We start from the raw sequence: 12846 nt of genomic DNA, 5'->3' as shown, positions 1-12846 counted from the left end.
TCATGTCTAAAACACCAAAAGCAACAGCAGCCAAAGCCAAAATTGACAAATGGGATCTAATTAAACTAAAGAGCTTCTGCACAGCAAAAGAAACTACCATCAGAGTGAACAGGCAACCTACAGAATGGGAGAAAATTTTTGCAATCTACTCATCTGACAAAGGGCTAATATCCAGAATCTACAAAGAACTCAAACAAATCTACAAGAAAAAAACAAACAACCCCATCAAAAAGTGGGCAAAGGATATGAACAGACATTTCTCAAAAGAAGACATTCATACAGCCAACAGACACATGAAAAAATGCTCATCATCACTCGCCATCAGAGAAATGCAAATCAAAACCACAATGAGATACTACCTCACACCAGTTAGAATGGCAATCATTCAAGTCAGGAAACAACAGGTGCTGGAGAGGATGTGGAGAAATAGGAACACTTTTACACTGCTGGTGGGATTGTAAACTAGTTCAACCATTATGGAAAACAGTATGGCAATTCCTCAAGGATCTAGAACTAGATGCACCATATGACCCAGCCATCCCACTACTGGGTATATACCCAAAGGATTATAAATCATGCTGCTATAAAGACACATGCACACGTATGTTTATTGCGGCACTATTCACAATAGCAAAGACATGGAATCAGCCCAAATGTCCATCAGTGACAGACTGGATTAAGAAAATGTGGCACATATACACCGTGGATAGTGTAAAACTATCACAAGAACAGAAAACCAAACACCGCATGTTCTCACTCATAGGTGGGAACTGAACAATGAGATCACTTGGACTCGGGAAGGGGAACATCACACATCGGGGCCTATCATTGGGAGGGGGGAGGGATTTCATTGGGAGTTATACCTGATATAAATGACGAATTGATGGGTGCTGACGAGTTGATGGGTGCAGCACACCAGCATGGCACAAGTATACATATGTAACAAACCTGCACGTTATGCACATGTACCGTAGAACTTAAAGTATCATTAAAAAATAAAAATAAAAATAAAAAAATGAAAAATAAATAAATAAAAATGAATTTTATTTGAACAGGAACATTTAAAGAAATAATCATCGAAGTTTCCTAATTTGATTAAAAACATTAATCCACAGATCCAAGATAATGAAACTCAAATAGACTAAAAACAAAGAGATAAACACCTCAACACATCATAGGCAAAGTGCAGTAAAACAAAGACAAAAGAAAATCTTGAAAGCAGCAAGACTCATTGTGCCCAGGAATCACTGGTACTATTTAAAGTTGACTTTGATCAGAAACAATAGAGGCAAAAAGGCAGTGGAAGGACATATGCAACATGCTGTCAACAAAGAATTCTCTAACCAACAAGTCTATTCTTATAAAAGGAAGGCAAAATAAAACATTCCCAGATACACAAAGATTGAGAGAAATCATTGTTAACAGATCTGTATGAGAAGAAACACTAAATGAAGTCCTTCAGGCTAAAGGGAAATACCAGATGGCAATTTAAATTCACAGGAAGAAATGAAGAGTCACAAAAATGGTAAAAACATAGGTAAGTAAAAGAGTATATAAATATATTTTCTGATTTTTGTAGTAAAAACTAAAATTGTATAGGGCAATAAGAATAGTACTGTACCAGGGGTTTATAGCTTACAGGGAGATTGGAAGAAATTGAGCTATTTTAGAACATAGCTGCTATATTTTTCTGGAATTAGATCAGTACTTACTTGAAATAGATTGAGATGAATTGAGGTGTATACTGTATTTTCTAGTAACTACTAAGAAAAAACTCCAAAAACTTTGTATGTTTTGTTTGTTTTTTGTTTTGCTTTGTTCTGTGTTGAGACAGGGTCTTTCTCTGTCACCCATGCTGGAGTGCTGGAGTGCAAACACAGCTCAATGTGGCCTCGGCCTCCTGGGTTCAAGTGATGCTCTGCCTCAGCCTATCCTGTAGCTGAGACTACAGGTGCACACCATCATGCCCAGATAACTTTTTGATTTTTTTGTAGAGACAAGGTCTCACTTTGTTGCCCAGGTTAGTCTTCAACTCCTGGGCTCAAGTGATCCTCCCATCTCAGCCTATCAGAGTACTGGGATTACAGGCATGAGCCACCATGCTTGGCCAAAAACGTAGTCTTAAAACAAATCAGCAGCTAGTAGATTTTTTTACCAAAGTGGTATCCCAAGAGTAAAAGAAAAAAATCACAAGGAGAATTAGAAAATATCTTGAACTTATGTTGATGGGAATGATAGAGCTGGGAATAGCAGAGGCCAGGTGACCGGCAGCACTTAATAATCATAAGCAAGGTGGTAAAAATTACCATAATAGGCAGCAAGGTTGGAATAGCAGCTAGGGCAGGGCTATTCAGTGAAAATGGTAAGAAAATACAGTGTGCCCAGGAATAAGATGGACTACCATTAAGGCCATTGCTTAACAAATCATAATGAGAAAAGATAAACAATGGATGAGCAGAGCTGAGCTAATCCAGTTCATGGATTTGGCCAGTTTCCAGACCTAAGTCAATTCTCAGACTCAGATTCCATCAACTGAAGAAGAGGCCAGGTCTTGATAAAGAAGGACTCTGTAACACCACAGGAAGTAGGCACAATCTTCACAGACCTTTGGAAATGGGATTTATTGCTTTTTACTTAGATAGGAGAATTGCTCTGGAGAAAGATGAATAACTAGATTATTTCCAAGTATATAGGATATGAAATTAATGCTGAGAACCAGATATCCACAGAACTCCTTATGGTACCCTTATAGGGTATAGGTCTCCAGTAATATATGCAGTATTGGCCCAGAGCTATCTCACAATGGGTTTGATAACTCCATAAGCCCACCTGGTAGTTATTTCCTAGTTAAAAACCACAAAACTAGAAGGGACATACATTGCAGTTAAGAAAATTCATATTGGCTTCTTGACCTGAAAAGTAAAAGCTAATGTGTAGGAAAACTCAAATGGAAAGCATCTGAAATTTCTCCCTCCAATGAAGATAGTAATTTTTTAAAAACAGTATCGTATTCTGGGGGAGAAAAAAATGTGACTAGTGATACTTTCCAAGACAGAAAAAAAATCAAGGAGCCCTAAGATCGTAACTGCCCACTGTATACTCCAAACTATTTGATGAATCAAATCATGAGATTGGGCAAGTCCAGTCACAATAAATAAAAAAGTGGAAATGCTGTATCAGAAGTTAGGTTTGAGCAAATCCATGGGGCTCATACCTATGGTCTTATGAGACATTCACTATGACCATTTGATGGAAAAGAAAGAAGTTCAACCTTGGTTCATGGATGAATCAGCTTGAAATATAGGTAGAAACCAAAAATAGACTGCTGCTTCATGACAGCCCCACTCAGGGGTGGCTTTGCAAGAAAAAGATTAGAAGTCCTCTCAATGGCAGAGATTTGGGTAAAGAAACTTGCCATGCACTTTGGGTAGAATGTGAAGTGACCCAAGGGAAGACGATACGTGTACTATGTGAGGTGGTAGATGATTTGCCTACCTGCTCAGAGGCCTTGAAGTTACAATATTGGAAATCTAGTACAAGAATGTCTTGGATAGAGGCAAATGTTAGACTTGGGGTAGTGGACACAAAGTGTGAGCATTTTGATATTAAATTTAATGCCCCAGATAAATCATCAATTGCAAAAGAGGTTCAAACAACCAAGTGGAGAAGATGCCTTTACTAGTATATGTCAGTTAGCCTCTCTCCTCAGACATCCAAGGACTTGTGCAATGGAATCAAGAATAAATTAGCTACAACAGGAGGTTAGGAAAACGGCAGATAGGAGGCAGGACTAAATTGCAGCTCCCACTAGGATGGACAGAGCAGCATATGGAGACTCATATTGTGAACTTTCTCTCCAAGAACTATCACAGGAACATACCAGGAAAACCGAGAAAATCCACAGACCCTTTGAAGGAAGCAGATGGCTTCTGCAGGCCCTGGGAGACATTCCAAAAACTGTGAGTACCTGAAGTGTGAAAGTGGGAAAGAGGGATCGTCCATCCCAAACACACACCGTCACTGAGGAACCTGAAGGCCCAAATCACAGGAGAAGAATTTGATCTTATCTGGAGCTGAGACAATTTTAGATATCCGAGCGAAATACAGGGTTAGAAGAAACAGCAGGATGAGTTATGTGGTCAGATCTGAGGGAAGTCATTTCTGACTTTGTCTCACAGAGGTCCCTGGGAAAGGCTGCCAGATAAACTGGAAAAGACCACAGGGAAAAGGAAACTTCCAGCTGAACTTTGTAACAATTTTGACCACATGTGAAGTTTCCCATACAGAACTTAGGCGAGGAGGTGAATCTGGAGTGCAGACACAGCACTGAAGCCATGGCAGGTGGGGAGGTGCTGAACCTGAAAAGCCCTGCTTATTTTCACAGCCAGGAGGCTGGCAGTCTGGGGCAAGTTCTCGCCCTACTCACCTGCTGCCTGGAAACAAAGTTGGTGCTATTGAGGGGGCGCATGGTGGAAGTGAGACTGAACTCTGGGGTTGTATGGGAGCTGGGTGAGGACTGTAACTGCCAGCTTTCCTCCACTTCCCTGGAGACCTGCATGACAGAGAAGAGGAAGCCATAATCCCCCTGAGAGCATAACTCCATTGGCCTGGGAATGACACCACCATCCCCAACAGCATCCGCAGCAAGTTCCACCCAAAGAGGGTCTGAGCTCAGTCATGCCTAGCCCTGCTGCCTACTTGATGGTCTTTCTCCACCCACCCTGGTTGCTGAAGACAAAGGATATATTCTCTTGGGAGCTCTAAGGACCCATCTACCACTTGATTCTCCTTATACCACCACAACTGATACTGTCTTGTAAGTGCCACCTCGTGGCAGGAGGACAATCAGCACAAAATTAGTACAATAAACAAAACTATTAATACAACTAAGGATCCTCACAGGGTTCATTTCACTCCCCTGCCACCTCCACCAGAGGAGGTGCTGCTATCCATGGCTGAGAGACCTGAAGGTGGTTCACATTCACAGGAGTGTGTGCAGATACCTCCCAGTACTAGTCTGGAGCCCAATAGCTCTACTTGGTGGCTACATTCAGAAGAGAAATGACACTCTCTGAAGTGTGGCTCTCAGGAAGCCACATCCCTAGGGAAAAAGGGAGAGCACTACATCAAGGGAGCACAGTATGGGACAAAATAATCTGACAGCAGCCCTTGAGCCCCGGATCTTCCCTCTGACATAGTCTACCCAAATGAGAAGGAATCAGAAAAATAATTATGGTAATATAACAGAACAAAGTTCTTTAACACTCCCCAAAAATCATACTATCTCACCAGCAATGGATCCTATGCAAGAAGAAATCCCTGAATTGCCAGAAAAAGAATTCAGAAGGTCTGTTATTAAACTAATCAAGGAGGCACCAGAGAAAGGTGAAGTACAACTTAATGATATCAAAAAATGACACAAGATATGAAAAGAAAATCTTCAGTGACATAGACAGCATGAATAAAAAACAATCACAACTTCTGGAAATAAAGAACACACTTAGAGAAATGCAAAATGCGCTGGAAAGTCTCAGCAATAAAATTGTACAAGCAGAAGAAAGAACTTCAGAGCTCAAAGACAAAGTTTTCAAACTAACCCCATCCAACAAAGACATAAAAAATCCAAAAAATGAACAAAGCCTCCAAGAAGTTTGGGATTTTATTAAATGCCCAAACCTAAGAATCATTGGTGTTCCTGAGAAAGAAGAGAAACCTAGAAATCTGGAAAACTTGTAAGTGCTTCTGGCAGGAGGCCAATCAGCACAAAACTAGTGCAATAAACAAAACTTTATTTGAGGGAATAATCAAGAATAACATCCCTTGCCTTGCTAGGGACCTAGACATCCATATACAAGAATCTCAAAGAACACCTGGGAACTTTATTGCAAAAGGATCATCACTTAGGCAGCTAGTCATCAGGTTATATAAAGTCAAGATGAAAGAAAGAATCTTAAGAGCTGTGAAGCAAAAGCGCCAGGTAACCCATAAAGGAAAACCTATCAGATTAACAGCAGATTTCTCAGCAGAAACCATACAAGCTAGAAAGGATTGGGGCCCTATCTTCAGCCTCCTTAAACAAAACAATGATCAGCCAAGAATTTTGTATCCTGTGAAACTACACTTCATAAATTAAGGGAAGATACAGTCTTTTTCAAACAAATGCTGAGAGAATGTGCCACTACCAAGCCAGCACTACAAGAATTTCTAAAAGGAACTCTAAATCTTGAAACAAATCCTCAAAATACACCAAAATAGAACCCCCTGAAAGCATAGATGTCACAGGACCTGTGAAACAAAAACAATAAATTAAAAACAACAACAAAGTATTCAGGTAACAAATAGCATAATGAATAGAATAGTCCCTCACATCTCAATACTAACATGGAATGTAAAGGGCTTAAATGCTCACTTGAAAGATACAGAATGGCAGAATGGATAAGAATTCACCACCTAAGTGTCTACTATCTTCAAGAGACTCACCTAACACATTAAGGACTCACATAAACTTAAGGTAAAGGGGTGGAAAAAGATATTCCATGCAAATGGACACCAAAAGCAAGGAGGAATAGCTCTTCTCATACCACACAAAACAAACTTTAAAGCAACAGCCGTTAAAAAAGACAAAGAAAAAAATCATGTAATAATAAAAGGGCTTGTCCAACAGGAAAATATCACAATCCTAAATATATATGTACCTAACACTGGAGCTCCCAAATTTTTTAAACAACTACTACTAGACCTAAGAAATACGATAGACAACAACACAATAATAGTGGGGGACTTCAATTCTCCACTGACGGCAATAGACAGGTCATCAAGGCAGAAGGTCAATAAAGAAACAATGGATTTAGAGTGTACTCTAGCACAAAAATGGACTTAACAGAATATTGTACCCAACAACTGCAGAATATACATTCTATTCATCAGCACATTGAACGTTTTCTAAGACAGACTATATGATAGGCCACAAAACAAGTCTCAATAATTTTTTTAATTTAAATTATATCAAGTACTTTCTTGACCACAGTAGAATAAAGTTGGAAATCAACTCCAAAAGGAATCAATCAAAACCATGTAAATACATGGAAAATAAATAACCTGCTCCTGAATGATTATTGGGCCAACAATGAAATCAAGATTAAATTTAAAAATTATTTGAACTGAACAATAATAGTGACACAATCTGTCAAAACCTCTGGGATACAGCAAAGGTGGTGCTAACAGGAAAGTTCATAGCCTGAAATGCCTGCATCAAAAAGTCAAAAAACACAAATAGACAATCTCAGGTCATACCTCAAGGAACCAGAGAAACAAAAACAAACCAAATTTAACCCAGCAGAAAAAAAAAAATAACAAAGATCAGAGCAGAACTAAATAAAATTGAAACAAAAAAATAAAAAAGATAAATGAAACTAAAAGCTGCTTCTTTGAAAAGATAAATAAAATGATAGACCACTAGTGAAATTAACCAAGAAAAAGAAGAGAGAAGATCCACATAAGCTCAATTAGAAACAAAATGGGAGATATTACAACCGATATCACAGAAAGACAAAAGATCATTCAAGGCTACTATGAACACCTTTATGTGTAAACTAGAAAACCTAGAGGAGATGGATAAACTTCTGGAAATATACAATGCTCCTAGATTAAAGCAGGAATAAATAAAAACTCTGAACAGACCAATAACAAGCAGCAAGATTGAAATGGTAATTTCAAAATTGCCAGCAAAAAAAGTCTAGGACCAGATGGATTCACAGCTGAATTCTATCAGACATTCAAAGAGGAATTGGTACCAATTCTATTTACACTATTCCACAAGATAGAGAAAGAGGTAACCCTCCCTACATCATTCTATGAAGCCAGTATCACCCTAATGCCCAAACCAGGAAAAGACATAACAAAAAAAGAAAACTACAGACATATTCCTGATGAATATAGATGCAAAAATTCTTAACAAAATACGAGTTAACTGAATCCAACAGTATATAAAAAAGATAATCCACCATGATCAAGTGGGTTTCATACCAGGGATGCAGAGATGGTTTAACACATGCAAGTTAATAAATGTGATACACCACATAAACAGAATTAAAAACCAAAGTGAAATGATCATCACAATAGATGGAGAAAAACCACTTGACAAAATTCAGCATCTCTTTAGGATTAAAACCCTCAACAAATTGGCAATAGAAAGTACATACCTTAATGTAATAAAAGCCATCTATGACATGGGGAAAAGTTGAAAGCATTCCCCATGAAAACTGGAACATGACAAGGATTCCCACTCTTACCACTTCTACATCTATTCACATAGTACTGGTACCCCTAGCCAGAGCAATCAGACAAGAGAAAGAAATAAAGGCATTCAGATCAGTAAAGAGAAAGTCAAACTGTTGCTGTTGGCTGATGATATGATTGAATACCTAGAAAACCCTAAAGACTTCTCCAAAAAGTTCCTTGAACTGATAAATGAATTCAGCAAAGTTTCAGGATACAAAATTAATGTACATAAATCAGTAGCTCTACTATACACCAACAGCGACCAAACTGAGAATCAAATCAAGAACTCAACCCCTTTAACAATAGCTGCAAAATAAATAAATAAAATACTTAGGATATACCTAACCAAGGAGGTGAAAGACCTCTACAAGGAAAACTACCAAACATTGCTGAAAGAAATCATAGATGACACAAACAAATGGAAACACATCCCATCCTCATGGATGGGTAGACTCAATATTGTGAAAATGACCATACTGCCAAAAGCAATCTGCAAATTCAATGCAATTCCCATCTGAATATCACCATTATTCTTCACAGAACTAGAAAAAAAAAATCCAAAAATTCATATGGAACCAAAGAAGAGTCCGTGCAGTCAAAGCAAGACTAAGCAAAAAGAACAAATCCGGAGGCATCACATTACCTGTCTTCGAACTATACTGTAAGTCCATAGTCACTAAAACAGCATGGTACTGGTATAAAATAGGCACATAGACCAATAGAGGAGAACAGAGAACCTAGAAATAAAGCCAAATGCTTACAACCAACTGATCTTCAACAAAGTAAACAAAACCATAAAGTGGGGAAAGTATACCTTATTTAACAAGTAGTGCTGGGATAATTGCCAAGCCACATGTAGAAGAATGAAGTTGGATCCCCATCTCACACATTATGCAAATTTCAACTCAAGATGGATCCATGACTTAAATCTAAGACATGAAACCATAAATATTCTAGAAGATATCATTGGAAAAACCCTTCTAAACATTGGCTTAGGCAAAGACTTCATGACCAAGAACCCAAAAGCAAATGCCACAACAACAAAGATAAATAGATGAGACTTAAAAGCTTCTGCACAGCAAAAGAAAAAATCAGCAGAGTAAACAGACAATCCACTGAGTGGGAGAAAATATTTGCAATCTATACATCTCACATAGGAAAAATATCCAGAATATATAAGAAACGAATGAGGAAAAAAAAATTCCCATCAAAAAGTGGGGGCTAAGGACATAAATAGAAAATTCTGAAAAGAAGATATACAAATGGCAAACATGAAAAAAATGCTCAACATCACTAATGATCAGGGAAATGCAAATCAAAACTGCAATGTGATGCCACCTTACTCCTGCAAGAATAGTCAAAATCAAAATATCAAAAAATAATAGATGTTGGCCTAGATGTTCCCTTAAAAGGGAACACTTTTACACTGCTTGTCAGTCGGACTATAAACTAGTACAACCACTATGGAAAACAGTGTGGAGATTTCTTAAAGGACTAAAAGTAGAACTACCATTTGATCCAGCACCCCACTACTGGGTATCTACCCAGAGAAAGAGAAGTCATTATGCAAAATAAGATACCTGCAAATGCATGTTTATGGCAGAATTCACAATTACAAAAATATAGAATCAGCCCAAATGTGCATCAATCAATGAGTGGATAAAGAAATTGTGGTATGTATGTGTGAGTATATGATGGAACTGGAGACCATTATTCTAAGTGAAGTAACTAGGAATGGAAAAACCCAACATCACATGTTCTCACTCATAAGTGGGAGCTAAGCTATGAGTATACAAAGGCATAATAATGATACAATGGACTTTGGAGACTTAGGAGAAAGGAGAGGAGGGGAATGAGTGATAAAAAACTACAATTTGGGTACAGTGTATACTGCTTGGGTGATGGGTCCACCAAAATCTCATAAATCACCACTGAATAACTTATTCATATAACCAAACATCATCTGTACACCAAAAACCTGTGGAAATAAAAAATGAAGAAAAGCAAAAGAATGAATTAGCTAAAGTGGCAGACACAAGGGCCATGATGGCTCACAGTATGATCTCACTAAGGCTGATCTAGTCACTATAAATATCCAGTCTTTCAGCAATAGAGGCCAATGCTGATACTTCGGTATGATACCAAACCTGAAGTAGAACAGTGTCTTGGTGACAAGTTCATTACACTGGATAAGCTACCTTGAAAATGGAGACGTTTTATTTTGACTGACATTGTTATATTCTAACTCAAGAGTTTACCTTTAATACACACAATATCTCCACTAGCATTATTATCTGTATTAGATTTTGAAGACTGCCATAACAGACTGGTACAGAATGGGTGGCTTAAAACAACACAACCTATTTGTACATGGCTCTGATATCTAGAAGTCTAAAATTGGAGATGGGTTCCTAGACTCAATTCCATGTCCCTTGGGAAGAATACATTTCACTCCTCTTGCCTAGTTCCAAGTAGCTGCTACCCCATCTCTGCTTCTGTCTTTACATTGCCTTCTACTCTCTATCTTCTTCCCTTCTATTTTCTTAAAAAGATTCTTGTTTATGGATTTAAAGCCTACCCTAGTCTAAGATGATGATTTTTGCCTGGTCACTTTGGGTTATTTCTGCTCTTCTAGGTATAAGGTTGTGTGATCATCAAAGGCATGAAAATATTGTTAAGTGTGAGGGGGACATAGTGTCAAACACCATAGCTCATTGGCTTCTACCTCCCTAAACATTCTCTAGGATGAGGTCTTCTAATCAGTGCTAGGCACATTTGTTGGTGCTATGTTTATGCTAATTCTGACTGGCTAAAATTTGTTGGGAAAAATTGTAAAACCTTATACTGGTGCACCAAATTGTTTCTAAGATTGCTAAAAGCACAAATGTTTCTTCAACTCTTCTCATGTCTTTAGACACCCTTCTCATGCAAACGAGCCATTCCCATATTTTCAGAAACCAAGTAAACATTTATTGACTCACCACTTCCAAGGTTCCCCAGGGCCAGAGTCCTGCCCCTCATATTTTCCAGAAAAACATAGCCACAGTGTCTCATTACAAGGGGATCTATACTCAGCTATTTGGATTTTAGTGTTCTATATTCAATCTTTTTGGATTTTAAGCCTCTTATATTAGCTAGCACAATGCTGTGCACACAGCAGTTATTTGATATGTAGTGGATAGTTAAATGAAATAATAAATGAATAAATTAATACATGAAAATATTTATGTCCTGTCAAAGTAGAGGTGAATCATTTTTACTATAAATCAATGATGTTGTCAAATCATTGCCCCACAGATAGTACAGAACATAAATTCATTAAATTGATGTTCTACATGGATGAAGACTGCTTTCCAAATAAATGGGTCCAGACTCCCATTATGAGTACTTGGCTGTGGTGGTGCCATGCTGTGCTTTCTGTAAAAAGCAATTGTTATGAGGGCCAAAAAAGAACTGCTGTGAAACCTGATGAGAGTTTAACTCGAACCAGTTTCCAGATTGTAAAGTGATTGCTTTTGGGTTTCTACTATTTCCCATTCTCATTACACTCTTTGTCACCACAATGGATTTATGTGGTACCATATTCTGCACACATTACAATGTTTGTCAAGATAATGAATAGTCTGAAAATTTGAATTTCCAATACAGTCAGTGAATTATAAAAGTGTGTCTTAAAATATTTCCTTACTCTGTTCACTTACCCAACAGGCTTGGCTCTCCCTCCTCCCAAAAGCCTAATGTTGCCAGGAAGAGGTCTGAGGGGTCAGCAAAGCAAAGATTAGAATACTGAAAAGGTCAGCATGGCAAGGCCACTTCTTTAATTCACACCACATATTAGACATTAAAATTCTAGGTCCTCACTCTTATAACAAATGAGAATAAAAAAATAGCATAAAATTAATTGACAACACTTCTTAAAGTGACAAACGGTTATCAATTTCTTTGGTATTCATTACAATAACATTAATCATGAAAAACTCTTTGAATGTGAAAGTAGCCGTTATGTGCAGTTCCATAGGAATTTGGTGGTAATTTAGCATTCATTAATGTCCGTTTACAATAAAGTGTTACTATATTAATCCACTTTTCTGTGACAAAACCTGTAATGGGGGAAGACATAATGTCTGTTCCCTCTGTAGACTTTCCATTTCAATTGTGAAGCCAACTTATGTCTTCAGTTAAGACTAAAATTGTAAGTGGTCTCCTGATTATTGTGGCTACTCTTAGAGTCCAAGGTTCAAAGAACATGAAAAATCAAGATGATTCTGCGTACCAAGGAGCATAATACAGTTTCTAACACTTATGTCATTGTTTAAGACGAGTTTTTGCATTGGCTTACAGGTTACCCTAGCCAACTCAGTGACACTGAACGTAGGATTCAGTCTTCCTAGAGGTAAGTAGCTTGATACTATTCCATGCCTCAAACCCTGCCCCTATTCCTGGCTTGTTTTCTTATTGCAAGTGGTTAAAATGAATAGATAATATCCATTCTGGTTACAAAGAGTGCAATGTTAATGGAAAATATTAGAAACTCAAAGCAATGACAATTGTCTGGTAAAAACAAAC

General features: G+C 37.8%; 1 long non-coding RNA gene across 2 annotated transcripts in view; it reads right to left on the bottom strand.

The window, feature by feature from the left end:
• Window positions 1–12143, bottom strand: part of LOC104658708 — a 354768-nt gene extending 342625 nt beyond the window's left edge. For both annotated transcript variants that reach the window (XR_747473.1, XR_747472.2), the window contains exon 1: window positions 11982–12143. This is a non-coding gene — a long non-coding RNA (uncharacterized LOC104658708). The remainder of the gene's footprint in view (window positions 1–11981) is intronic.
• Between the last annotated feature and the right edge of the window lie 703 nt (window positions 12144–12846).

This window comes from Rhinopithecus roxellana, chromosome 21 (genome assembly GCF_007565055.1).
Source record: "Rhinopithecus roxellana isolate Shanxi Qingling chromosome 21, ASM756505v1, whole genome shotgun sequence".
In the NCBI taxonomy this organism is placed as follows: Eukaryota; Metazoa; Chordata; class Mammalia; order Primates; family Cercopithecidae; genus Rhinopithecus; species Rhinopithecus roxellana.
Note: the sequence above shows the minus strand (reverse complement) of the source record. Positions and strands in the feature narration are given on the sequence as shown.